Source organism: Chinchilla lanigera, unplaced genomic scaffold (assembly GCF_000276665.1).
Source record: "Chinchilla lanigera isolate Chin_1 unplaced genomic scaffold, ChiLan1.0 scaffold00004, whole genome shotgun sequence".
Taxonomy (NCBI): Eukaryota; Metazoa; Chordata; class Mammalia; order Rodentia; family Chinchillidae; genus Chinchilla; species Chinchilla lanigera.
In genome coordinates, this window is record NW_004955405.1 from 42734682 (window position 1) to 42762056 (window position 27375).

The 27375-nt window shown below is 52.3% G+C and overlaps 1 long non-coding RNA gene across 1 annotated transcript; it reads right to left on the bottom strand.

Annotated features, from left to right (window-relative positions):
- Positions 1-15293: 15293 nt before the first annotated feature.
- On the bottom strand, positions 15294-17947 carry LOC102005663. The gene is made up of 3 exons (XR_259461.1): positions 17874-17947; positions 16399-16661; positions 15294-15347 (listed from the first exon to the last, which is right to left on the bottom strand). It is a non-coding gene; the product is annotated as an uncharacterized LOC102005663 (long non-coding RNA).
- Between the last annotated feature and the right edge of the window lie 9428 nt (positions 17948-27375).

A 27375-nucleotide genomic window follows, 5' to 3' on the forward strand; every position in this document is an offset into this window, starting at 1 on the left:
CTCCCAGACGCATTTTATTAAGTTGTACTAAACTTCACATGCTAGTTGAATGCTATGGTGGCTGCCACGTGGATGATGAAGCTATGGCGTTCCCTTCCCGTTGTCATCCACATGCACTCCTGGCGCTGCCAGGCTCTGCTGTCTCCCCGCCTGCACGGAGCTCCTCGTCAGGTACACTGTGTCTTCTCTCCCCAGCTTCTCCTGCTGCCACCCACTGCTTACAGCAAAGAAGACCCTGGGATCTCGGGACCGCAGCCTCCTGTCCCTGTCCCTGCACCCTTGCTTTCCTCAATGTCCCAACTCCGCGCACAATACCAGCCGCGGCCTCAGGGGAAAACATTGAACTCTCCTGAAGGGTAGAAAGGGAGAAACAGCTGAGTAACGATCAGTGAAATAGCCACATTCAAAAGGTCAAATATCACAGGTTTTCTGTCACATGTGGGATTCTAAAACCAACTTAACTAGAAAAGAAGGACAGATGAAGGAAGAGTGGGTTAGAGACCAGGGCCTAGGTGGGAGGCAGGGAGGCAAGGTGTGCCGCGGTGTGTCCTGTGTGCAGAGTGAGACCAGGGCACCATTGAACTAATACGCACTGGTACAGCTTCCTCAAAGTGAGGGAGAGAGGACCGAATTCTCCAGAGGGAGGGTGGGGGTGGGAAGGAAGGAAGGCGTGCCTTCCCCAGGGACTCCCTGCAGCCAGGGGCTCACCTCCGCTGTTCAGCTTCTTGGGGCACAGTTGCCTTGCAGCCACTTCCTGTCTTCCCTGGGGAATGGCGGCCTTGCAGCATTCCAGAAGGCAGTGAGAGCAGAGCTGGGAAAGCAACGGGAAAGGCGGGGCCTGGTCTGCCAGCTCCAGGGCCAGCCGGAGCACGAAGGCCACCAGCAGCGGGCTGGAGCGGGCAGAATGGGGCAGCGTGGGGCTCGGTCCATTCTGAAGGGGCCGGGTCTCATTCTGCCCCGTGGCTGAGCAGGCATGGCACCCACTCCCTGCACAGCTGCTGTGCGCTCAGCACAGTAAACGGGGGACGCTAGGCTGAAAACCACAGGTTAGTTGACCATCCCCAACTGGAGGAGGCAGCTCCGTGGCAGCAACCCCATGTGTGGCACCTGCCCCAGGAGCAGGGCTGGGGGTGCAAAGGTGGTGCGGCAGTGCCACGCTAACCGGGCAGCCGGCTCTCCCTCCTGCACTGCCCGCTTCAGCCTTTACTCTCTCCGAGGCCTTTGTTTCCGAGCATCTTGAGGTGGGGACACCTGCTCCGCTCCGGCCAGCAAAAGGAGGAGGCCATAGAGGCCCAGGCTGCTGCAGAGGAGGAGTCAGGAGGCAAGAGAGGAGGAGAAGTGGAGCCTGAGCAGGGCCCAGGACGAGGCGGGCTGACTGTGGAGCTGAAGCTGAGGGCTTTGCCACCCGCCCACCGCCCCGCAGCCCCCAGAGTGTCCTCTCGTGGATGAGTGGATTCTTTTCATGTTATCTTCTCTGGGGAAAAGGCCGGACGGTGTCCGCCACAGGTGAATCCCGGGCGTGGAATAAAGAGCGGAGGAACTGCTGCAAAGGTGCAGGCCGCCACAGGGCTGCAGACTTCTCAGGTGACAGGGATGTCACGGGTGTCAGTGTCCAGCCCCAGGTGTCCGCAGGAGAGCAGCGTCCATCTTCCACTGGCCACAGCGGGAGGCACAGGCCCTCTGGGCCGGGAAGGGCGAGCGCCCCCGGCATGTCACCCAGGTTGTGCGGCCCCACGCGTTGTCACACACAGATGCTCTGGCTGTCACTCGGCTTCCTGGTTTATTATTTGGTGTCTCCGGGCAGCAACGTCCCTGTCAAACGGTGATGGGACATCACATCAGATTACTCTCCGCACAATGCGAAGAGACACTGGCTAGTGGAAGGTACCGCTTCCGCACTTCAGACGCGCACGCTCGCGCCAGCCACTGAAGCTGCCCGTGGGCGCCGGCCCGCCTCCCCTGGACCGTCTGGGTCACCAGGCGGGTGTGAGGAAGCGGAGCCAGGCTCGGTGCTGCCCACAGCACTGGTGACAGAGCGAGGCAGAGAGCAGCCCAGGAAGGTCTTCAGCTACGGCAGGCCACACGCTGAGCCCCGCGGGAGCTGCGCCCCTGGGTGCATGTCCCCGGTTCAGCACCGCCCAGCTCACACACACCCCTCACTCGGGCACTGCAGCCAACACACTTCCTTCCTTTGGCTGAGAAAAGCCCAGTTTGAACTCTAGGTCTGCTGCAAGTTACTTGAGCCTTATGAACGTCAGATTCCTGCCCTGTAAAACTGCATGGGAGTAGCTTATCTGATGGCTTTGAATAGGACTAAAAAGTCAGTCACTTATTCACCCAACAAATACACAGGATATGGTTGACGATGATAGATAGACAGATAGATAGATAGATAGATAGATAGATAGATAGATAGATAGATGATAGATGAATTGATGATGAAATCTATATCTATCCTCTATTTAAGGAAAATTGAAAAGAAGCAGAAACAATTTCCTGCCTTCAAGGCTTCGACCCCGGGGTTCAGAAAATAAGCAAGTAAGTAGTTACACGGTAACAAAGGCCCAAGCAGGATGCCTGAGGCATGCCCATGAGAGGACAGCACGACCTGCACCCCAGCCCCAGGGCACAGGCTTGGCCCTGAGGCTCCCGAGCTGAATGGCGGAGCTGCCGGACACTGTGCCAGCTCTTTCCTTGTTGAATTCGGAGCACCGAGGTGAGGGAGGAACGCACATGACGCTCAAGAGTCGCTGCGTCTCAAGTCAGCTGAGGCCACGACTAGGACACCAGAGACCATTCCCGAGCTGTTAGGGCCCAGGTAGAGCGGCCCCCAGGCCAGGCATAGGGCTCTGCCAGCCTTGTGGCCTCAGGGCAGCCAGGCTCTCTGCACTAAGAAGGGGACAGCTCCAGGGGCACTGGACAGCGGACACTGCTGTCTGGACCACGGCCATCTGTGGGGCTAGAGTGCTTCCAAGGGTAGAAATAGGCGGGGACACCTACAAACCGGAAGCGGGTGGCAGGGCCAGGCAGAGCTGCGTGGGCGTCTGCAGAGGGCAGCGCCTCCTCTGCTTTCCCGGATTCTCGGAGTGGGGAAGGAGGAGGAGTGACCACCTGGCCGAGCCTGCGTCACCCCAAATGACTGCGGATGCCTAGTGAGCAGTGGTTTCCTGTAACTGCTCCCCTCCTGGGCGGCTGTGGTCTGCATCCATACCCCACCCTTCAGCGTGGGCCCAGCCCTGCCCGGGAGCAGGCACCGCAAGTGAGGAAGAGGCTGCAGTTGGACTTGGAAGCCCAGTTCTGCCCCTCAGAAGCCAGGCCCTGGCCAAGTGGCTGATCTCCGCGAGAGTCAGACCCCTCCACTACACACCAGAGATGAAGGATAACCCTGATGACGACCGGTTCATGTGGAAATCTAACCAATAGCCTGTGCTCTCACTGGGCAGCTTCAGATGCGCAGCTCCAGAGGAGGTGAGCATGACTGGCCTCGGATCTGAGGAAACGGCAGTCCTTGTGTATTTCTAGAAACAATGTGTCCCGTGACCTCTCCTCTCCTGTCCGCACTGCCCTTATTTTTGTTTGTTTGTTTGTTTGTTTTCCGGTACCAGGAATCGAACTCACGACCTCGCGCTTGTCAGGTGCACTGTCCTCATTTCCTTCAACACACAGCGCACCACAGTGTCCAGGTCTGACCTGCACGTCGCCTGTTCCCTACCCACAGGTGTTCTTCATGTGATTTAAATCTCTGTTAAGGCTATACATGAATACCCTAGGAGAAATCAAATAGTGCTGTAAGACTTACTATGAAAACCAGTAATTCCTGCCCCAACCTTGCCCAGTCCCTGAAGTTATCCACCCCCCTCCCCAGAAGAATCATTTTCAACTCTTCTAGTTGTGTTTTTCCCATTAATCTTTACTTCTCAAGCCATGTACCATATTGCAAGGTCTTACACCCCAGCTTTGATCAGCGTGTATCGACAGCCCCCTCCAGGGAGATAGAGACTTATTGCATGTTTGTACAGAGGCTCCTTGGCTTACAGTGGGCTCATCCTGAGAACCCATGGTAAGGGGAAACTGTCACACACTGAATTCACATTTAATACCCCTAACCTCCCAATGTCCTCGCTCAGCACCACACTGAATCTCAGCAGTCTTCCCGGGGAGCCTGCAGCAGACGGAGTCAGCACCAGGAGATAGCATCACACTCCAGACTTCAAAGTTCAAAGTCTGGTTTCTCCTGAGTGCACACCACTCTAGCAGCATCGCACATCTGAGAACTCAGAAGTGGAGCCATCTGAAGCAGTTGGGGGCTGTCAGGATCCCACAGTCTGTACCCACATGCACAGCTGAGCCAGGTAACACACCCTGATCCTGTCTCCTTTGTTGCCTAAGCCCCGTCCTACCTGAGTGTAACTCTGTCTTCACTCTGCTGCAGTCTCCCATGTCGCCTCCCAAGTTCCCCAAACGCCCTCTCCACTCACACTCCTGGCTGCAGCAGCTTCTCCCTACCTGCGTCCACTCTCGCTCCCTCTCTGGTGGCCGTGGTCCTCACCTGGAGAGCCACTGCTTCCACTGTGGCAGCTGCTCCTCGGTCTCCTGGTGCTCCACTCCACCCTCCTGTCCTGGTTCACTTTGGCAGAGGCTTGGCCAGTTCTCCCTAGGAAAGGCAGCTCCAGAGCCGATGGCTTCTTCTGTGGTCTCCTGGCTGAACCCAGAGCTGCAGGCTGGATGTCCTCATCCTTCAGAAACCCAGGGGGCTGTCACTCCTTCACCCTCCCTGCCTGCTGCTGTTGTGCGATCTGATGCTGCCCAGTCACTTGGTCTTTTGACTGACCGAGACTTCTTTTCTGGTGAAGCTTTAGGAACTCGTACTGCTCTGCTGTCTTCACCCACGAGGGCGCACACTCAGGGCTATTGTGGTCTGGAAACTCACGCCTTTTGCTTTTCAGAAAGTTTCCTGGTTCTGAGGATTCTCCCCTCTGTATTCTGTATTCTCTCTAGAACTTCTAACATTTCTATCTTTGTCCAGTTCTGTCTTTTTCATATCTTTTCTAAGATATTTACCCAACGTATCATCCATACTTGCTACAGGGACTTCATGTCTACCACCGCAGCTGCCTTTCCGAGAGTGTTCTTCAGCTCTCCGAACGTTCCCGTTCACAGCGTGCTGCCAAGGCTGTGGGACGCAGCGCCCCATCTGCTGGACGTTTGCTTTCTTTGGTTGTCGTCCTTTGGCAGAGTCTCCATTTTCTCCACCTTGCTGTTTTCATCTCACTCCTTCCTTTCCTTTGTTCTTTCTTCTCCTTTCTTTCATGCTCTGTTAGGCAGTGGGAGGTTTTCCGAGGTCAGATGAGGCATGGCTGTCTGTTCATGGGAAGGGAGGGAGGCGTTGAACATCTGACTGGAAGCTGTGGGCTTCAGTGTGGGCTTGAGTGAGGTTCATAGGCAGGGAGCTTCATCTTGGGGTACCCATTTCATGCTGGTGGGAGCCCCACAACACTCAACGTGTGCAAGCGCCTCTTGGGGCTGCTGAGATTGCTGAGAAGAACCGCACCTCTCCAGCTGGAGGTACGGGATAGCTCTGCATCCAGAACTCAGAACAGGGTTTGAAGTTGTGATGCTGATTCTCACTCAAGCCTGTGGTTCCTGACCATGCCTTCCCTCTGCTCTCCTCCCATCCTGTGCACCAGAAAGTCCCCACACCACTCTACCTCATTAGAGCAGAGTGCAAACAGTGCTCTCTGTGCAGTCACTCTTCTGTCCACAGCCTCATCAACCACCGCACTCGTTTGGACTTGGGCCCGGCTCCAGGCCAGTTCTGGACACTACAGTTGCTGTCACCACTGCCTGGGATTAGCTTTGTTGGATCCATAGGATTCTGGCTCCTGAAAGAGCCTGTCCTCCTCCATCTTCCTTGTCCTTGCAGGTTCCTGCTTCCTAAAGACCCCTCTGCTGTCATTTTAATGGAGCCTCAGAAGGGAACAGGACAGACAGGTGTGTGCTCAGTGAGCCTTCCTTCCTCAGATGCCTCGCGTAGGCGGAAATCTTTGCCTGTGTGAGTGGCCAGAACCCACACCGCAACTGGAGGTGAGAACAGACACTGCCGAGCCCCATCTGCCAGAGAAAGTCAGTCACAATCAGCCTTAGGTTTCCAGGACCCGCATCTCTTCCTACCACTGCAATAAGCAAACAAGACCAGCAGTGGGCATGCCGACATAGGAAGAGCATGACACAGAGACCACAAACTCCAGCATCCCTGCCACATGGCAGAGGGCAGGGCTCCTCTGAGACAGTGCCACGTGTACAAATGCTTGAGGATGCCACAGCCTGGTACTTTTCTATGTCTCAGAGGAGGGAGGACATGACCCACAGCCTCCAGTGTCTCAGGACCAAATAGGGAACTTTCCATGGGGTTTCCATTTAACTTGACATAGCATTGTGGCTCAAATGTAGAGCTTAGCAGTCCCATGCTTCAGAAAAAATAGCCTGGTATCTCTGAGCCTTAGTCTCCTCACCTATAAACTGGGGCTAAAACAGAGATCTGCAGGTTGATGGCATACTCTAGCAATCTCAGCAAGGTTCCCAGAATCCAGTTCATGGGTTAATTTCAAACATTGCTTCCCTCCCAGCCCATCCTAGGATGGCAAAACTCTTGGAATAATACTCCCTGCACACCTCTCGCTTTTACAACAACATCTTATTTATTAAGATGGCTAGAAAAGAAGGGAGTCTACAGAATTAATTTTCAATACCACTGAGGTTAATTTGTCTTTAGTTTGACATTTCTCATGGAAGTAATTTTTAAAAGAAGTAACCCACATGCCCTGGACTTCTGAAACAGAAGGTTCAGAACACAGTTCACTCTTCCTGCGTATACTTAGGTTCTTTGTTCATTTCTGGGGTATTTTGTTCGATCTTGTAATAATCTCATTGACAAAATGAAAAAATAACTTTCCTTATTATAAATTCAATGTAGTCTTATTGAATAGAAATAATAATTGCTGGTTAACAGCAAAAATTCCACCAGCATGGAGACAATCAGCCTTTGCAGCACACACCCATCTACCCCAAGGGACAGAAGGAAGTGATTGATGGATTCCACTACATACACATTAAAAGTCTCTCCGTGTCAAAATCTACATAAACAAAATAAAAACCAAACAGCACACTGACAAAATATTTGCACAAACCAACATGACAGAAGAGTAGGCTAACAGCTTAGCTATATAATTACTCCCACTTTTGATCCTCTTTCTCTCCAGACTTCGAGCCTCTGGTGGCACAGGAAGGGGCTCCCGTTTGGGGGCTGATTCATCCATTCATCCAAATTGAGCTGGCTGCAGAGAAAGGGCTGGATTAGGACTTCTTTCCGGCTGTGCCTTGCTGTCCCATGCAAAACGATGCTCAGTAAACATTTGTTGAATGAATGAGTGTGAAGAGAATAAAATGTTTCTTCCCGGGGAAGTTCTGCTGTTAGATATTGGGTTTCTGTGAATAATAGAGCTGTGTGTCCCTCTTGACCTCTACGCCATGCCACCGGCTGTCAGATCTCCTGCTGCCCTCATAGCTCTCCTCCTCTGGTGTGTGGTTTCTAATCTCCCCCCACAGGAAATCAGAACACTTAGTGTACCAGACACTTGGCATGGTGATAGAGAGACAGAAGCAAACACAGTCCTTGGACCCTTAAATAACTCTCCACCTTGGGAAGGGAGTGAGATATGTCTCAGACAATCATGACTCGACTCTGAGGGTCACCGCCCCAGGGAGGTGTAGCAGGGGAGCACAGTCGGGGGGGGAGGGTGGGCCTGGCTTCATCACACCTTCCACCAACACCCACATGAGAACCTGGCTGGGCCTCATCACACCTTCCACCAACACCCACATGAGAACCTGGCTGGGACTGGGGACAACAGTGACGGAGAGGCACATTCAAAGAAGCCACACAGGCTTGGAGGGATGACACGATGGTTGACAGAGGAGACACACGATCCACCGGCACCTACAGTGTCCCCAGTGAGCATGCCGGGCATTTCCCTGTGTCATCTCACACTGCTCTGGATGGCCCTGTTGATAGAAGAGGAAACTAAGAATTAAGCACCGTGACCAAGGTCCTGCAACTGATAAGGAGGCCTCAGTACTCAAGCCTCAAATACCTGTGTGTCTGTCCCCAAGACCCATGTGCACCATAGCGTTATGTTGCTGCTATTTGTTTGTTTATGGGTTTTGGAGGGGTCCTTTGAGATCTCAACTCACCCAGCTCATGTGCTCTGAAAGTCTGCATAGATGCAGGGTGACTGTCTTTTCAAAGTCTTCTCTTCTGGTAGGGCCCACCCAGGAAAGGTAGACTCTACTGGGTATAGCTTCACATGCACACAAGCCTTTATTCCTGCAGAGAGAAGACCTGGGCTTGGGATGCCTGTCTGGCACTGGAGTTGGAAGCTCCTTTCCTTATGAACCCGATGTTCAATGACTCCTCTGACTAGAAGGTGCTGCAAATCTGTTATCACCCGCAACATGACATGAGGCTATTTGTTTTTTAGAAACTGGCTACATCAAGTTTAGCCCAATGTTAAGTGTTGTCCAGCTGCCTGGGAGCCTTTGTGCAAAAGAAGAGAAGAGCTGATCAAAGAGAGTGGAGGTCTCCTACCTAGTAGCATTTGAGGAGACACTGAGAGTCTGCCCAGATTTCTCTTCCATCTTCTGGGGTAATACAACACCCACAGTTCTGCACTGACTCCAAGATTGCTTTCAGAGCTGGAGGGCCCTGAAAACTGCCGGATACCTAGGCCACGGTGGATGTGTCAGCTGAGACCAGTGGCAGGAGTGACTCTCTGAGGTCGTACCACCAAGTGTAGGTAGCTTTTCAGTCTTTCAGCCCCAATGCTAGGCCCCGGCAAGTCACTGACTAAACACTGCTGCACTTGCTTAGGATCCTTACAGACAGCACTTGCACAAGAACAGAACCATGACCCCGCAGTGGGAAGGAGAGAAATCTTGGTAGAGGAATCACCTTAGGAAAAGCCTTAAAGGCAAGGAAGTGTGAGTCAGGAACAGGGAGGGCAAAGCTGAATACAAGGCATTTTGCAAGGTCTGAAATGAGATGGGGCAAGAGAGATAGAGCGGGGTCACACAGTGGAGATTGTAGAATGCACCTCTTCCCTGTCAGCTAAACACAAAAAATTAATTGTATCAATCAGAATTTCTATGGCTGTGCACAATACCCAATACCCACAGCTTAAAGGAGGACAGGTTTAATCAGGCTTACAGTTTCAGGGATTGATTCCATGGTCAGCTGGCTCCAAGACAGAATGGGGAAGGACATGGAGGAGCAGAATTGCTCTGGAGAACAGAGCCAAGGAACAGCACCAGAGAGGAAAGAGAGAGGGACCAGACATAGACCCCAAGGCCACACCTCCACAAGCACCCAGACACACCCAGGAGTGCGCTGCTCCAATCCCTGGGAGACCCCAAGCCAATCAAGTTGTCACAACCAAGCCTAAGGACCATCAGAGCGATGGCAGATTGTGCTGCACGCTCTGAAATAATAAAGCAGAGCAACGTGACTGCACAAGCGGTAGAAAGCATCTTAAATACAGTGGCCAAAGATAGCTTCACTGAGGAGGTAACGTAGGAGCTGAAAACTAAAAACTAATGAGATGAGAAGGAGCCAGACCTGCAGAGATCAGAGAAGATGGGCTGTACCAGAGGAAAAGTGCCAGTGTAGGGCTTTGAAGATAAAAGAAAAAGATACACAAAACCAGAAGTGACCAGGATATACTGAGTTATGGATAGAAAAGAAATGGGAAGGTCACAGTGAGGAGTCTTTGGCGTCAGGCTAATTAGAGCCAGCACAGATCCAGCTACGGTGTGAGACGCTCCCTCTCAGTCTCAGAGAAGCCCAACAGTGCTCAGGCACAGACAAGCACAGTGTCATCCAGGGAGGCTGCGAAAATGCGCACCCTTGGGCTCCATCCCAAGAGACGTGGAACACTTTTAGGCAAACACTTTAGCTGGTTTGGAGGCCAGTCATTCTCAGAACACATCTGGGGAGCCGCTGGATCCACTCAAGAAGGAAGGGACACCACTGGGTGCAGGAGGGGAAGGGCCAGGAGGGGTGACTGACCAGGAGCAAGTGAGGGCACAGCCTCCAGGCGTTGCCTCTGCCCCAGTACCTGCTTCATCTGGCGTCTCTGTGCTCAGATTCAAGCTGAGTCACAAGGAAGTGGCACGCCCTGCAGGCTCGAGGGGCTCTAGCACCCCCAGGGCTCTTAGGAGAGAGGGAAATCTTGTAACAGGAGCTCAGCCATAGTCACACACCCACCATCCCTGCCACCACGTCCTTCTTGGGTTCAGGGTAGGCGAGAATCCTACAGAATTTTCAAGAAGCTCCGGGTCCCATAGGGCCAGGCACTTCTCACCACTAGCATGGTGTGGGTGGCCAAGGAGCTCTTCAAAAGGGGGCAAAGGCCATGGCCAAGCCATCAGCTGTGTCACTCCAGACCCATCCAAGCAGATTACAGAGAGCAGGCAGCAGGCGTTATGCTGTCTATAAGTGCAGGCTGCAGATTTCCGTAAGATGAAGCCAGCTTTGCAGTTATCACTTGCTGGGTTGTTTGCCTGGCCCTCAGTGCCCATTTCCCAGTAAGAGCTCCTGAGGCTGGGCCGCAGACCCAGCGCTCACAGAGCCGCTGTGCTCCAGGTCCTCTGCCAAAGAGAAGCCAACCTGGGAAACAGCCCGGAAAGGCTCAAAGGGGATCTTCTCAAGGCAGCAGGAGCAGCGCCAAGGACGCCGAGCCCAAAGCCTGTCTGCAGGCGGGAGCCTCCCAGGGCCGGGTGGGCAAAGGACCAGGTTTCCCCCGACACTCCCACCTAGACACGAGCACTGAGGGGGGTGTGGAGGGCACCGTGTCCAAGAGTGGCCACCCAACAGGTCACTCAAATTCACGGTTCAGCTGCTGGCAGCAGGCTCTGAGACAAAAAGTTAAGAAAACCACTGGGCTTAGAGACTCACACACAGCCAGGGAGGCAGCGGGAAGAAGTCGCAGCAGCACTGCACTTTGGGGCCAGCAGACTCGGGGTATCATCATGAAGCCCGGAGGTTTTCAAGGGTCTCCAGAACTCGCCCTCTGCCTTGCCCTGTGCAGTTTCAGGCGGGGCCCACACAGTTGATGGGGTGATCTTTCTAAAATGCCCGCCTGACTGTGCCACCCTCAGCTAGGACCAGCATCTGCAGGTTTTCCCATCGGGGCGGCTGGCACACATTTTAGATTTGGGGACCGGGCAGTCTGTCAGAATCACACAGCTCCGTCCTCGTCATGCTGACAAGACGCAGAAAGTAACAGGCAGGCGGTGGCCATGCCAGTGTCCGCCTCAGAGTCCCTCAGAGGTCCCCACCCCCGAGGGGTCCCCGCCCTTCACCACGGGTGTCCCAGCACCAGGTGACCTCTCCGCCCCCGCCCCACCCGCAGCCACCCCTCCAGCCCCTGGGAACTACCCACACAAGCCACCAGCACCACAGTCCTGCCCAGCGAGGTCTCCACGTGGTCTGGCGATGGCCACGCTGCTTCATAGTGGTCCGAGGCACTCCCACCTGCCCTCCGAGCCCCGCTCACACTCTGCCTTGTGCTGTCCTTACTTTCACCACCCCCGATTATTTGGAAACCCAGACGCTTCCCGACCCTGCCTGCCCACCCACCACCACCTGCACTCCTCCAAAGGAGAGGCCAGGTGTTTCCACTGAGTCCCAGCTCCCAGCACTGAGGAGTACTTAGTGAGCAAGCCGATCCCAAGGCATGGGGAACCTGACTCCAGAGACGACAGGACACCCTGTGCGCGTGTGCCTGGCTGCTCAGAGAGCCGTGTGAGGCCAGCACTGCCTCTCTGCGGACTCCCATACTTGCCTGAGCAGCCCGGGCAAAGGCACCTGCCAGGCGCTCGCACTTCCTGTCACTGGGGAAGTCAGCCCTCCCCTTGGCTGTGGCCCCTCCCCCTCACCTCGTTCTTATTTCAGTAAGAAATAAGAATCTGCACCCATGTCACTGGCTCACACCTCTCATCGCAGCCACTCAAGAGGCTGAGGCAGGAGGATCCCACGTTTGAGGGCAGCCTGGGAAACTCAGTAAGAGCCTATTTCAAAATTAAATTAAATTAAGTTACATTAAATTAAATTAAATTAAATTAAAAAGTAGCTGGAAGTGTGGCTCAGTGCTAGAGCACTTTCCTAGCAAGCACAAGGCCATGGGTTCAATCCGCGGTATCAGAAAAAGAAACAAAAAACTGCGCGTCCAAGCTGCTCTTCAGATCCCTCTTCCTTTTCTCCCCCATGCACTTCTCTTTCCTCTGCCACATCCTGGTGCCTCCAGCGGTGAGCACAGATGAGGAGCCCATACTGCTGCTTTTGTTTAGTAGCAGGAAGTTTCACCTGACATCTCTTGCTCTGCATATTTTCTGAGCACCTCCGGTCCCCGGACACACTAGCAAAGGGTGGTCACTCCCAGCCTCTGCAGAGCTCCCAGGGCACTGAGGGAGGGACCAGTGCGTGGGCACTGGACGGCAGTGTGGGGCGGGCTGGGCAGGGGTGGAGGGAGCTCCAGACCCTGAAGCTGGTGGGGGCAGTGGAGGAGGAGTGTCCGGCAGTCCTCCCTCCTCTGAGAGGTGTCATGGTAGCTGCGCTGGTGGGAGTCAGCCAGGAAGACGAAGCAGGTGAGTTCGGGGCACAGGGAGCTGCTGTGGGGGAAGCTGCCGCCCACCCCCAGGTGATAGCCCATACACTGAACCCCAATGCCACCCCTTGAGGTGGAATCCATCAGGCTGTGGGGGCCTCTGGCAGAGAGCTCAGGAAGAGGGAGGGTGCTGGGTCAGCAAAAATGGGCCAGACAGACTGAGAGAGGAGACAGACAGATGCAGCCCGGAGCCCCTCTGTCCAGCGAGGGCCGGGCAGGCAAGAGGCTGAAAGCCAAGTTCTAGGGCCAGGAGGGGAGTGCAGGCCGCTTCACAAAGAAGACAGGACGGAGAAAGAGAAGAGGGAAGGAGACCCTGGGTGATGCAGCCCCACCCTCGGTGCCAAGGTGCCACTTGGCACCCAGGGTCTCTGCCTGCCTGGGGTACCCACCAAGCATCCCGCTGACGCTGTCGGGGCTGCCGTCCAGCACCCTGGAGAGGACAACAGCCGGAAGTCCCAGAGACCTGCCCTCCCACAGGTCCTGTCTGTGGGAGCACACCCTTCCTCCCTTTCCCCCCTCAGTAACAGAAGAGAAGACCGCGCCTGGTCCTCAGCCGCGAGGCAGCTGCCAGTTCCTGCTCTAACCCCAGCGCTCTGTCCATGCCCGCCGCACCTTGCAGAGCTGGGCTCCGCCTTCCGGGCTCTGGGGTAGAGTGCAGCTCCCGCCTCCGTCATGCAGCAGAGAGCGGCTGTCGGCAGGCAGGATTTACACACACAGTGTGAGTCCTCTGTGCCCTGTCCGCACTCACTCAGGACAGCGGCCCCAGATTCTGTGAGCTGGAGGCTGAGATAAAATTGCTTTGTCTGCTTCGGGGAGGACCCAAGGGCAGACCGTGCTGTGGCCGCCTGTGTCTTATCAAAAGAAGAATGGTTCCAGCACTTTTAGTTTTTTAAATAAGTAATGCACGGGGGGAAAATCTTTTGAGTAAGAATATGAAATTAAATTTGCCATATATGCTGAGACTCGGTCCTTGGAGAACTTTTATCTCCATTGCATTGTCAAAACTTCAACTTTGGGGGTGCCCGGCTGCTGCTGAATGGCACAGATGCAGTTCCTTCCTGTGGAGACGATGCCGTCCGGTGCTGGAAACGGGGACACAATGTGGGGCCCCCAGGGGCTCTCAGTTGATGTGCCAGCACCCTGATTTCCCTCGGCCAGTCCAGGGCCAGGGCCAGGCCAGAGTCTGGGTAAAGGTCTTGCTGAGGAGGCTGGGAGGACAGAAGTGGCACTGCCCAACCCAGGCCCTGCGACAGAAGAGGCCTCCCTGGTCATCTCTTCCCTTTCCTCCACAGATTGGCACTTATCAAAGTTGGACTGAACAGTTTGTGGAAAAAACTGATTTATTCTTATAAGACATCTCTGTAAGACCATAAAGCCAGTTTCATTTTCCCTAAAACGAGTTTCTGTCATTGTAGGGAGCAATTTTCAGTCCCTTGCACACACAAACACACTCAGCTGCACAGTAGGATCATCAGAGTCACCGTCGACTTCAGGCAAACATCGGACACTTTGGGGAGAAGGTGCGGCTCTCCAGGTACACCACTCAGGCGAGATGAGAAGGGAGGCATTGGGGCTCACCCCACCGTGGCTGCACGTCTTCCTGCCAAGCAGCTCCTCCCCTGGCACGGAGAGCGGTCAGTCACCTCTGCCACGAGCTGATGCCGAAGGGGCCAGGAGGGAGTGTCGGGCTGATCATCAGCGACAGGACACCTCTGTCTGTCACCACTGCCCCTGTGTGGCCTGAGTCCTATCCAGTTCTCCCCAAAACCCCTCCCAAACTGTAGCCTCGGGTAGTCTGGAAAGTGCTGGTTTAGTTTTCCAGACTCTGCAGCAGAAAAGAAAGACCACTGGAAGAGACTGCCTGCAGGTGCCAAGGGAGCCCCGAGTGTTCGCTCCCACCCCCATGGGCTTCGTTCAGCCTCTCAGATTATGAATCAGTCCACCAGCTGAGGTAGAAATGCCCTTGGAGGGCACAGGGCTGTCTAAGATGGGCCTGGGGACTGGTGTCTTTGGTTCTCAGACTCCTGAGTTCATGCACCAGGGTACTTTTGCTTCCAAAGACAGCCCTGGCACACCTCCCGGCACAGTCTTCCCTCTGACGGTCAGACGGTCTGTCAGGACGGGTCTCTGATTCAGGAGCACACACACTCCTAGGTCCACTCAGGACCCGGACTGTGATTTTAAAGCTCAGGTCCTGTCTTGGGTTCACTGTGTGCCCTGCTCTGTGCTGTGCTGTCCCTACACACTCTCTCACTTCAGTTGTAAGCTAATCACACAGAGGAGGAGGAGAAGGAGATGCTGTCTCTGTGTCCGTTTCATCAAAGTAACTTCACCCAAGAAGACCATGGCAGGAGCAGCGTGGACCCCCGCAGACCACTCCCTCCCACCACGGTGCAGCCACCTGTCCTTGGGTCAGAGAGCAGCTTCCTTCTCGCCAGGCAGCCTTCAACCCAGGTGTGGACCCTGGTGCCATTTCTGAAGAGGGCCTGGCCTTCGTGCTCAGAGGTCTTTCTGGACTGGCCCCTCCTCCTGGGGGTGTGGGGAGAATCTGCCCTGGAAAGGAAGTCGCAATGGGCTGGATCATATATTTATTACTTGAGTCACTCCAAATCTTCTCTGCATAGCTACCTAAAAACAAAACATAGATTTCATACAATAGTCGTAGAACCTGTAATCAGTAATCATCAACATGCCGAGGGCGAGGCATGCTTATTCAGAATGCACACAAGTTACTTCATTACTACACCCTGGTGATACGGGGCCCCATCCTCAGATTGCCCACGACTTGCTTCCTCTTTCACTTTCTTTGTTCCTGACACAACATAATATGGACGTTGAACCCCGAGCTCAGTTTAGTTGTGGCTCCTGACTCCGCCATTTATGAGTGACAGAGACCAGCTTGCCGCCTGGCCCTCTGAGAGCTTCATTTTCTCATTAGGAAAATGATGACCCCAACGTGGCTGCCGACAAGGCTGTTCACAGAGCCGCTGAACGGATGAAATGTGACAATCCGTGGAAGCACCGGCACACACTCTTTTACATGGTAAACACTGAATAAGCTTGAGACGTTATTTATTTTTCATCATGTACAAACCCCGTGCCAGGTGCCTGGAAGTCCCTTCCTTAGTTCAACGAACATTTACTTATCGAGTGCCGTGGCTTGCAAGAGATTCTGATCTGGTCTCCATCTCTGGCCTCTAAGAGGCCCTGTGTGGCAGAGGACACAGATCGTTAAACAAACCCATGCAGCTGAAGTCGACAGCACTGATGCCTGTTCGCTGCCTGTCCCCAGCGGGGGACCGAGTGGTCGGTGCCCCCTGCTGAGATGTCCAGGAGCTTGGGGGAGGGGTGAGAAAGCAAGAGCCAGAAGAAAGGAGCTGGCACAGCCCTTTGTGAGTCAGAGAGGAGTCTGGGGGGAGTCGCTACGGGCAGTCACTCACGATACTCACGTCCCGTGACCTGTGGAAAGCCACATGCCCCATGGCCCTGACCCAGTGCAGTGCCACATTCAGGAAAGGGTGTCAGGCCAAGAAGCAAGTGGCCATCAGGTTTTCCCAGCCATCTCCCTTTCCTAGAGGGGCAGGAATTTAGCTGCTCCGGAAGCTCCAGATTCACGTGCTCAGGTTTGCATCCCTCTCCAAGCCTCACACTCAACACCACAAAACATCCTCCTCCTCACCGGCTCTCTGTGCAGCTCCTCTCCTGTTCGCCCTGCTCCTCCGAGCCGTCGTCAGCCACCCGATCCACAGGGCGAGCTCTTGGAGTTCCGGGGAAAGAGCAGGGCCTCGAGCTCAGTGGCTCACAGAAGCCCCGGGCAAAGGACACGTGTGAGTTGGGCCACTGTTGGAGGTTTGCGCTGATGGAAGAGAAGGGAGAGGCTGGCCCAGCCCTGTGGGTGTCTCTGCATTCGGGATGGCTGTCTTCCTTCAGCCCTGAGCACAGCTGAAACCAAACCGCAGCATTTCAGATGTGGAAGGCCCCAGTTTCCATCGCCTGGACTTCTGGCTTTGGAAGTGAGGTTACGAGCGAACAAACACTGAGTCTTGCAGAGTCTTGCTTAGGATCCCGATACCTCCTTCACCCACCAGCGCCCTCTCTGCCATCACAGTCTGGATTCGTCAACCCCTGGACACTGCAGCTGTGAGCATGGACGCATGGTCACACACACGCACACAGCTGCTGGCTCTGTGTGCTCACCTTCAAAGCAGGCTGGACCTGGGGTCATGGTTCAGGGTTTGCTTCCTGAAGGAGGAAGGGAGCTGGGCAGCACAGGCTGACAGTTTAAGGCTGACAGCTGGATGGATCCCAGTTCCACACAGGCCCTGCCGCTTGGGCAGGTTACCCAGCCCTGGGGGCCTCAGTTTCCCCCACCCCACAAAGTGAGCACGGGGCCTTTGTCCCATGCTGCAAGGGTCCACTGCCATGTTCACAGGGCCAAGGAGAGGCCTGGCACCCAGTCGTGCACTGCTCAGTGGCTGTGGCTACCACGTTCTGCGGGCCCTAGCAGTGCAGGCATTCTGATACACTCAGCACCCACTGCAGTTGTGTTTACAGTGCTTGCTTATCTTTCCTCCGGCCACAGTTGGTGTTTACAGTGAGGTGCTCCCCTGGCAGCATCAGCCGTGGCTGTGGGGCCTCCTGGGGGCCCTGAGCTGTCCCTTCCTCAAGGTGGCCATGCCACACATCGGCAGGGGTAGCCGGGCCCAGCCAGTAGCTCCCGGCATGGGCGCTGTGAGCTGCAGACTGGCACAGCCTCCATCCTGGCCATGCGAGCAGAGCTGGCACAGTGTGGCAGGGACAGTGGCAGCCACTGGAGTTGGCATTGCTAACTGCATGGCCCCTGCAGCTCGCGGCTGTGCACCCTGGACTGGCTCTTTCCTTGGCACGGGTCCCTCCTGCCTCTCATTTGCTGCAATTTCCTTCCCAGGGACAAAGCCTGGCCGGGCTCTGAGATCCGGTTTACAAAGCCCTGCGCGCTGTGCCCAGGCTCCCTCCGGCGTGCTGTCCTGCCTGAAAGGAAGACTGGCTTGGCCAAGTGCATGAGGTGGGCTCCTCAGCTGAGCAGCACTTGGGCAGCAGCCTCCCCTTAAACCTGTCCCCTTCTGCGGGCAGAAAACACTGATCATTCAGCTCATTTCCTGCCAGAGAACTCACCGCCGCTGCGCACAGCTTAGTAGCACACTTGGGGTAGCATTTCTCCCTTTTCTGTTTCACAGAGGAGAGGCTGGCCCGTGCTGTCACAATCTCAAGTCTGGCCACTGGCTCCACGTGCTGTAGCTTTGTGACCTTGGACAAGTGACTTCGGTCTCAGGGCTCGGTCACCTCCCATGTAAACTGTGGATAATGCAGCTGCCCCTCCTGCTGCAGAGATGAAAGAGATGAGTTATGTAAATCACCTGCTATTGTGCCTGGAGCATCGTAAGTGCTCATTAAAGGTCCCTGCTATCATTTCCTGAAACTAGTTGCAGAACAAATAGTCACATCTCTTCTAATAGCACAATTAATTTCTCAAGCTTCCCATGTGCCCAGATTATTGAGAAGACCAGCACTTCTGGTGAGGCCTCTCCACAGCTCCTGAGTGGTCCAGCAATGCTTAATCAGCACAGAGAGGCAACTCTGCTCCAAGTACTTCCCAGGAGCTGGAGAATCCAGTCAGCAGGAGCCCCATTTTCTGCTGCTGTTGTGTTCAAGGTTGACATGGAAACCTGCATCATCCACTGAGCCTGTCATTTGCTTCAGGGATGCCCAGACTGGCCCAGCAGTGGTTCCAGATGCAGAGGAGGAGATCAAGGTGCTCTCCATTCACAGTCCTGTAGTCCAGGATGTAGCATGGGCCTGACTGCCAAGTACTGTGGCACTTTAACTGCAGGTGCTGGTCACAGTCTTTCTGCTTTGGTTGGTTAGGGTTAACTTAGCCAAAGTTACCCATGACAGATAGATAGATAGATAGATAGATAGATAGATAGATAGATAGACAGATAGATAGATATAATGGATGGACAGATGGACAGACAGATGCATGGGTGGATGGATGGATGGATGGACAGATGGGCAGACAGATTAGATAGGTAGATGGGTGGTGAGTGAGTGGGTGGATGATGATGAATGGATAGATGATGGATGGATGGATGGTTAGACAAACAGACAGATAGATTAGGTAAGTAGAAGGATGGGTGGGTGGTGAATGGATGGATGAATAGATAGATCATAGATATCACACATCCCATGTATACAGGTCTCATATGGCTCAGATAATTTGTATATCACGTCTTGAAACACACACCAAGCACCGGGCAAGCAAGCAAGCGTCCTATCATTTAATTTGTGCACCCACCATCATCATCTACCTGGGTTACCATAACAAAATGCCACAGACTGGGTGGCTTAAACAGCATTCATTTACTTTCTTTCTATTTGGAAACTAGGAAGTCCAAGATCAAGTTCCTGAGCTGTTGGATGCTGGTGTGGGCTCTCCTCCTGGCTTGCAACGGCCACCTTCGTCTCTGCTGTCACGGCCTCTCCTCAGTATGTGCATGGGGACAGGAAGGGACAGAGGAGGAGGTCTCTGGCCCCCCTCTGATAAGGGCCCTAACCTCATCTCAAGCACCCCACCCTCAAGACCTTTGCTAACCCTAATTACTCCCCAAAAACCCCATCTCTAGACACTACCATGTCAGGGCTGGGTGTGAGTTTTGGGGACACTAGCATTCGGCTCTTTCCAACCACCCTTTGAGTTTGCCACTAGCACTCTTTGCATTGTACATATCGGGAAACTGAGGCACACAGAGGTGAAGTAGCTTGCAGTCACTGGAATGGATGAGGAGCAGACTGGGCTTATTTGGGTTATGAACTGGCTCTAATCTGAGTTCTTACTTTGTTTTATTGTTTGATGATTAAATTTGGAGTTTGGGATGACAGCTCTTCCCTGGCCTCCCACTCCGCTGGGAGGTGGGTAGCGAGCAACAGGGTCTCCCCTCTGCACTCCTAGGAGACAGAGCAGGCCCAGAGCAGGGCTGGGTGGCTGCACTGGTCTCTCCTCACCATGTGGCCCTGGCAGCAGCTCTGTCTTCTCATTCTCCAGCAGAGCCAAGTCAGGATCTGGTCAGCTCACGAGGGAGGTTCTAACAACCCCGGAACTCACTCAGCAGGCTCAGGAGAAAAGCTGCCTTCACTGCCAGAGTGGGGCCCCCACGCTCCAGGAGGGCCTGCTCTCCTTCTGCCCAGTGACTTCCTGGGTTACGGGCACAGCTCCTGGTCTCCTCTTCCACTTAGAGCTCAAACCTATGGGTGTCCAGAGAGGAAAAATAAGAGGGTCAGGTAGGGAGACTAAGGAGAAGTGAACAGATTATGAGGCCAGACGGTTTGTGTTTTAATTCTGTGCAAACTCGGGTGATCTATTGGACCACTCCATGCTGCCCACCACTCTGGACATGGGCATCCGAATGTTCACTCCTGAGGCCCGTTGGCAGGGACTGAGCACCATGACGCATGCAGCATGCTGAGGACAGTGCTTGGCATATAGTACACACGGGAATGTGGTCATTGCAAACTCGGGTCCAGCTGTCACACCTCACCTAAAGGACTGTGGCTGCTCATCCAATCTCCAAACTGTGGCTGCCACATCTGTACAGTGTAACAAACAGAAACGAAACCATCCTATCACTTAGGGGATCTGCTTTCCAGTTCCAATCTGTCTTCAGGAACTCTGGATATTAGTGAGTCACTCCTGTTGAGCTTCAGTGTTTGCGTTTGCAGATCAAGAGGTTGGAATCAGAGGGTCTTTAAAACCCTTCTCTCCCAGAGATGTATGTTCCTTCTGTTATCGAATAGTGACAGTGAACCTTTCAGAGCTGTCAGTGATGACAAGCAGCACCCTGCGGCATGCATGTCACAGATTCCCTGTCACTGCCGTAGAATATTGCTCAGGTACAGCAAAGACATTTAATCAAGGACCCGTTAAGCCCATCCTGCATATGTTTACTGTGCATGTGTAATTACAACTGCATCACAAGGTTCTAGCAAATGGGAAGATGCTTGAAGCATCACTTGCCATTTATCACCGCTCTGTGAGGGACTCAGGGACTCCATGGGCTGTCGTCCCTCCACTGTCTGTGCCCTGTGTTAAACCCTTCACAGGAGCAGCTTCCTTCAGTCTCCTCAGTGGTGCTTGAATTGGATGCAGCCAAACCTCAGCATCCACAGGGGGCCCCTGGGTACCAGAATCCAGGGATTCTTAAGTCATCTGTATAAACTGATGCTGCATTGGCATAAAATATACACACGTCCTCCTACACCCTCTAAATCATCTCTAGATTACCTTTCCTTCCTTATACAATGTAACTGCTGTGTAGGTAGTTGATGTGCTGTATTTCTAGGGAATACTAACAGAAGGGAAATGTGTACGTGTTCGTGCAAACTTTTAAAAATATTTTCCATCTGCAGTTGGTGGAGTCTATGTATGCATCCTCTGTGATGTGGAGGATGAACTGTGTGATCCTTACTCCCACTGTCCAGATGAGGAAACTGACGCTCAGAGGTTGGAGCCACATGTCTCATGGCTCTGGGGTTGAGGAATAAATAGGCCTTCAGAAGATGCCTGGTTTACAGATGGGCCGACGCCCTGAGGTGATTCTGAGGCTGAGTCAGCTGAGCGAGCCCAGGTTCCCTCGTAAGGGAGCAGCACAACCAGCTTGAGAACCAGCTTCTCCTCTCAGTGTAGCCTCTCCGAGCCACTTGCTCGTGGAATAGATGAATACAAATGAGGGCTGATTTGTATTCATTCGCAGCTAAGCAGCAGATTTACACTCTCTGCTGTACACCTCCAATGAGAACGTCCTGGAGCAGACTCTTTCGGGTCCTCAGGGATCCATCCTTCCTCTCTGAGTGGTCCTGGCCCTTGGAAGCAGAGATAACAGCCCCATCTGTGAGCCTCTCAGTGCCAGGCTCCAACAAGGGCAACCCCAGGCGTATTGAACCAGTGGCAGATGCTCTTGCAGTACCTGGTGGGGAAAACGAACAGAAGCCCCAAGTACAGATGCCAGACCCACCCAAGATAAACCAGTCACAGCAGTCCCAGGGCTGGCGGCAGTCTGAGGAACCTCGGGAGGGGCCGGCCCGGCTGAGGAAGCATCCAGGGGTGCAGGGGGGAAGTGTGGGACTGCAGTGGGGAGGCAAGCACTGTGCAACCTCTGTCAAATGCATCCGCGGCCACAGGCATCCATCGTTAGGCTACCAAGTCTCGGGCAGCATCCCTGAAGAGGAAATCCAGGTAGAAATTCCACTCTGCTGAATCAAGAATAAACATTTCATTGGAGAAATTAATTGACACATGAATGAAAGATAAGTACTGGGGCAGAAGAGCAAGCGCAAGGCCAAGTGCAGTGGGTGCTCCTCTGTCCTCCACTCCTGCCCCTCATCCTGCACAACTGCAGTACCTTCGGGCTGGGTGTAAAACTTAGCAGAGAACAGGCTGGGATCCAGATTCCCAGACTTCTGTCAACCAGGCAAGGCTGCCTCCTACTCGAATCCAGTTCTTTATGTGTGCATTTATTTATACCATCTCCTTGACAACTGAGTGAACCCTGCATAGAGTAATTCCATAATCACCACACCCATTTGGATGGGTATAATCATTTTGCTGATGCAAAGTGTAACTCAGCGAGTGGTTTGGGGTCCCGTGTGTCATTTATTCCTGTGTCCATTTAACAAGCCTGTCTTTTGGAGGCGCAGGTCTGGTCTCCCCTCAGATGAAGGGAGATAGAGAAGCAAAGTTCCATGGAACCCAGGGAGACATTATTTAAGACAGAGCAATACCTCTCCTCTAGGGCACTGTGCTAAGGGTGAGATTGTACGTGTGGATACAATTGTATTGTGGGCACCAGAGAGTAAAACCACATCTTCCTGGCAGGACTGGGCTTCCCTGAGAGGAGGAAGGGACACAACTCCCAATCTGATGAGAAGATGCAGTTCTTGGGACAGAGAAGTGGGGACCAGAGGGTTCACCTTGGTGTGGGAGAGGATTAAACTTCTTCCTTCTGAGCCACCAGACACTTAGAGTCTCGGGGCTGGGAATGTGACAGGTAAGGGTACTATGTCATGGAATCTCTACTCAGGTCTTGTCCTGGGGACCTGCCAGGGATGGCCCAGGAGGCCTCTGGGAGGAGTCTTAGGTGGGTCCAGGCCTGATGGTTTAAGAGCCTTATATACTAATGCAATTTATGTATCTATGACTTTTAAGATATTAGTGGAAGTGTGACGGGAATGCATCTCATCAGCCAGGAAACCCAGAAAAGCTACCCCAGAGAGACTGCATTTGTTTCTATTTCATGGGAATTGAGAAGGGTGTAGCAGACACAGTTTCTGCATCACACTGGCTTCTAGAAAGCTCAGAGGAAATTTTTTTTCATGAATTTGAATACACACTGAAAAATGTTTACGAAGTCCCTACCCTCAGCCAGGTTTTCAGTGTCTGGTGGCTCTGTTATTTTCCTTTCTTTGAACGGAAATTTTGTTTCTAATTTATGCTATCTTGTCTTTTTTATATTCTCTTGTAAGATGCCCAAAACTCTCTCTGAAACAAGGCAGGGTATAATTAAACTGTGTAATACAACACTGCAGAAAGCTGACACCAGCTTAAGATGCATTAATCATCATTTTTTATATTTGTTAGTTTTACAATGTATGAGGAACTTTTACATCTAGTATTTCATCTGATTTGCATAGCAATGCTTTGAGGTAAACAGGAATTATTGCTCCCGTTTTATGAAAAAGGAAGCTGAGGTCCCGTGTGGTTAGAAGATTGGCTCTTATTGAGTGGGTCTTGGACTTGAATCCATTACAACCACTCTTGCTCCAACTTTCTTTCCACCGTACCAAGCTGAATTACTATTATGGGACATACTATTCCTATTGTGCTCAGGAGGAGCTGGATATATTCGAAATATGGTGCTTGATTCCATAATTCTTGTATTTCCAAGGAGATGAGCAAGCGGGTTGCCACTTCATCTGATCACTCGTAAAGGGCCGGGGCAAACCACACCGAGTGGAATTCTAAGGGAGGCATGCTCACTGTCGTGGTGCATTGCCCGTCTTTACATTTTGCATACTAGAACTGAGCCACCAGCAGGTAGCAGAGGAGCCCCATGATCCCTGTATATCTGCCTGCTCGCTGCCTCTCCAACCTCCTTACCTGCATCAGTAAGGAGAATTTTAAGTCCGACAAGTAGAATCCCAACTCAAAGAAGGTTAGACAATGGGGAGCTCATCCTCCCACAAAGCTGGAGGAGGGAGCTGTAGGTGGAGCTCAGCAACATCAGCAGCAACTGGATCTTTCTGTCTCCATTCTGCTGGCAGCAGCAGCAGTTTTGCTCTAAGGCTGACACCATCACAGTCACACAGGGCTGCTGGTGGCAGCCAGGATGGTGCACTTCCCTGTCTGCCTTTATCAAGGAGGGAGAAAAGCCTCGTATGTGAGCACAGAACACAACGCTTGCCCCGTGTCTCTTTGTTTCAGCTGAGGTCATGGCCAAAGCCTGGATCGATCCTCAGGGAGTTGCGTGCACTGGTTAGACTGGGCCGATCGGGGGTTCATCGTGGGGCTCACCCAGGGATAAAACAGCTTCCTGTGAGCTGCATTGACAGCATGGCAGGTGAGCTGACTCATGAATAAAACTTCCAAACTGTTGGAAGCCTGGAAGGACCATAGGACAGCCATGAGCATTGGTTGCACACAGCCCCTCAGACACCCCCATGCCATTGCACTTCCACTCCACGACAGCCCTAGAGCCTTTGGCTCAGCCTGCGTCAATCTCCTGCTTCAGCTCCTGGCCCCACGTCATCAGAGTAAGCCTTGCAGCATGAACATTCTTACTGACACAGCAGAGTCTAGCTCAGTCAGGTGAAAATGTTTCTGTAAGAATCTCCCTCACAATGAAACAGTCTGCTCCTGCTCGCCCTGGCTTTGCTGACAGGAGGTGTGCAGGCAGAGGCTGGCTGCCCGTCTGTCCAGGAGGCTATAAAAAGGGTTTGTGCACGGTGAAACAACTACCTTCTAAGAACTCTTCCAGTCGGGATACTCTAATACTCTGCTAAACCAAGAAGAAAGTAGAAGGTGAGCCAAAACACACCCAGGAAAATCTCAATCAGTTACCTGAATGAAAAGTGAGATTGTTTTTCTCTGGCGCAGAACCAGAAAGGAGGCATGATTCATTCATTCATTTGTGCTTTGATTCATCCACTTACTCGACAGATATGTTCTGATCTCTAAATATACACTAGGCATGAAAGATACGAACATAAACAAAGCTAAGTCCCAGTTTGCATGGAACTTATGCTCTAGTTGTCATCTTATAGTGGAAAGATATAGGTTTTGGATTCAGAAACATTTGAATATGTCATGACCTCTACTAGTCACATAACCTTGAGATGGCTTCTCTAATCTTCAATCTCTTTCTTGGGTAAATGGGGGTTATAAGACCTGGCCCATATAGTAATGGAAAGGTTAAAAGTGATAATGCACTTAGGCAAGATCTCTAACAAAGGCCAGGAACACAGTTAAAAGTAGATGATATTTCTCATCCATAGGCAGAGTATATTAACAGATATGACTTAAAGGGTACATTAATCAATTTACTGTCCCTGGAACAAAATACCCAACAACCACAACTTGAAGGAGGAGAGGTTTCTTTGGTTCACAGTTTCTAATGGGTGCAGTCCATGGTCAGCCAGATTCAAGGCAGAAACAGTATGGTGAAAGGATGTGGTAGAGGAGAGCTACCCAACCCAATAGCAGCCAGGAAACAGAGAGAGAAGGGAAGAGCCGGGGACAAGAATACACCCTTCCAGGTCATATCATCAGTGACCCAGCTCTTCTGACAAGTCCTACCTCCTAATAGCACATTCAAGCATGAACTCATCAGTGGATAAACCCACTGATGAATGTAGCCTTCATGATCCAAACACCTTGTACAAGCCCCACCTCTAACACGTGAGACCGTGGGGCAACATCTTAGATCTAAGCCACAGCAAAGACAGCTGCTCAACATTTCATATCCCACATGATGCTCGCAAAGCTCAGTAGAAAGCAGATGTTTGTGCAGGACTATAGAAGAACATGATTTGAAGTAGATTAGACCAACATTATTTCAGTGAGACAAAAACATGAAGTGTCTAATCTCATTTGTTCATTCATTCAGCCAACAAGGTAAAAACTGCTCTGGGCCCTTGGGACCTAATAGTAACCAAGCAAAAATGTTCCTTCCTTCACAGGACGCACGTTCTACTGGCTACAGAAGCTTAAGTAATAAAACATAAGGTATTACCTTGTATTTGGTACTTTACACATGATACTAATTGCTTCACAATGTCCGCTATCCAAGCTCTTGCTCAGAGGCTCTGGGGAAGAATTTGCTTCTAATAGTGATAGTTGCTGATAGCTCAGCTACTTGTGGTTGTAGGGTGGAGGTTCTGATTTCTCTGCTTCTGGCAACCTCTCTGTCTTCCTGGAAGACACCAGTGTTCTTCTCGTTCAAGCCCCCATTGTCAAATCAGCAGCACTGCATCTGGTCCTCTTCAAGTGCTGAATCTCTCTAACTTTCACTGGAAGAAAAGACTGGCTTAAAGGACTCATGGTTATGTTAGGCCCACCTGAGCAATCTCCATGTCTCACAGTCAGCTGATCAGCAACCTTAAATATATCTGCAAGCTTCCTTTTGTCCTGCAATCCAGTGTGATATGATATCATCCTTATAAGACAGAAACTTGTAGAACTGAGAGTGAGGAATCGTCTTAGAATTCTGCTCATCACATCAAGTGGAGAGTTCTCAAGTAGATTGAACTGCAGTATATGATGGAAAGAAAAGCAAAAGAAAAGTAGGAAACATAAAATTTTGGATGGCCACATTGAAGTTACGCCCAATGCTTATTCCTTCTCAAGCGTATCTCTGGACATGACGTGACTAGAATGTTAGTAAAAGTATGGACAGTGGTGGTCATTCTGATAAGTCTTACGGAAGTGAGATCTATCTCATGGGAACCTAGAGGAAATGTCATGCTTGTTAGAAAGTGGCAAGAAATTTGACTGAATACTGTCTGTATCTTTGGACTTTGTGGAAGACCAAACTTAAGAACAATGAACCGGGCATCTGGACGAAGAAATCTGTAGGCAAGGTATTCAAAGTGCTGCTTGTCTTATCCAGACTGCTTATAGTTGAGGACAGCCTAAAGAAATGAATTGAAGAGGGAATTTATAATATAAAAAAATAGATTTAAAACTTGGGAAAGTTCTCAGCCTGGCTATGTAAAGGGTGAAAGGTATATTTGGGAGAGAAAACCAGGACAGTAGCCAAGACTTCTATAGGGCAACTAGTACAGTTGAAAGAAGCCAGGCGCCTTCCTTTGAGACAATGGGGGAAGACCTGAGAGCAACTGCCACTGCCATCACACAGAGGCTGGGACCTCTGGGGCCCTAGTGATTCCAAGGCAAAGACCTGGGGTCTGCATGAGGCCTTAGGGCTCAAAGCCCAAGGCCTCAGCAAGTTTCTGCTCCCTGAATCCCCCATACAGCGCTTCTCCCACCACGCCATGGCTCACATAAACACACATGCAGCCTGAGCTGCTTCTCTGAAGCCCACATGTGGTAAGTTTTGGAGGGGTCCAC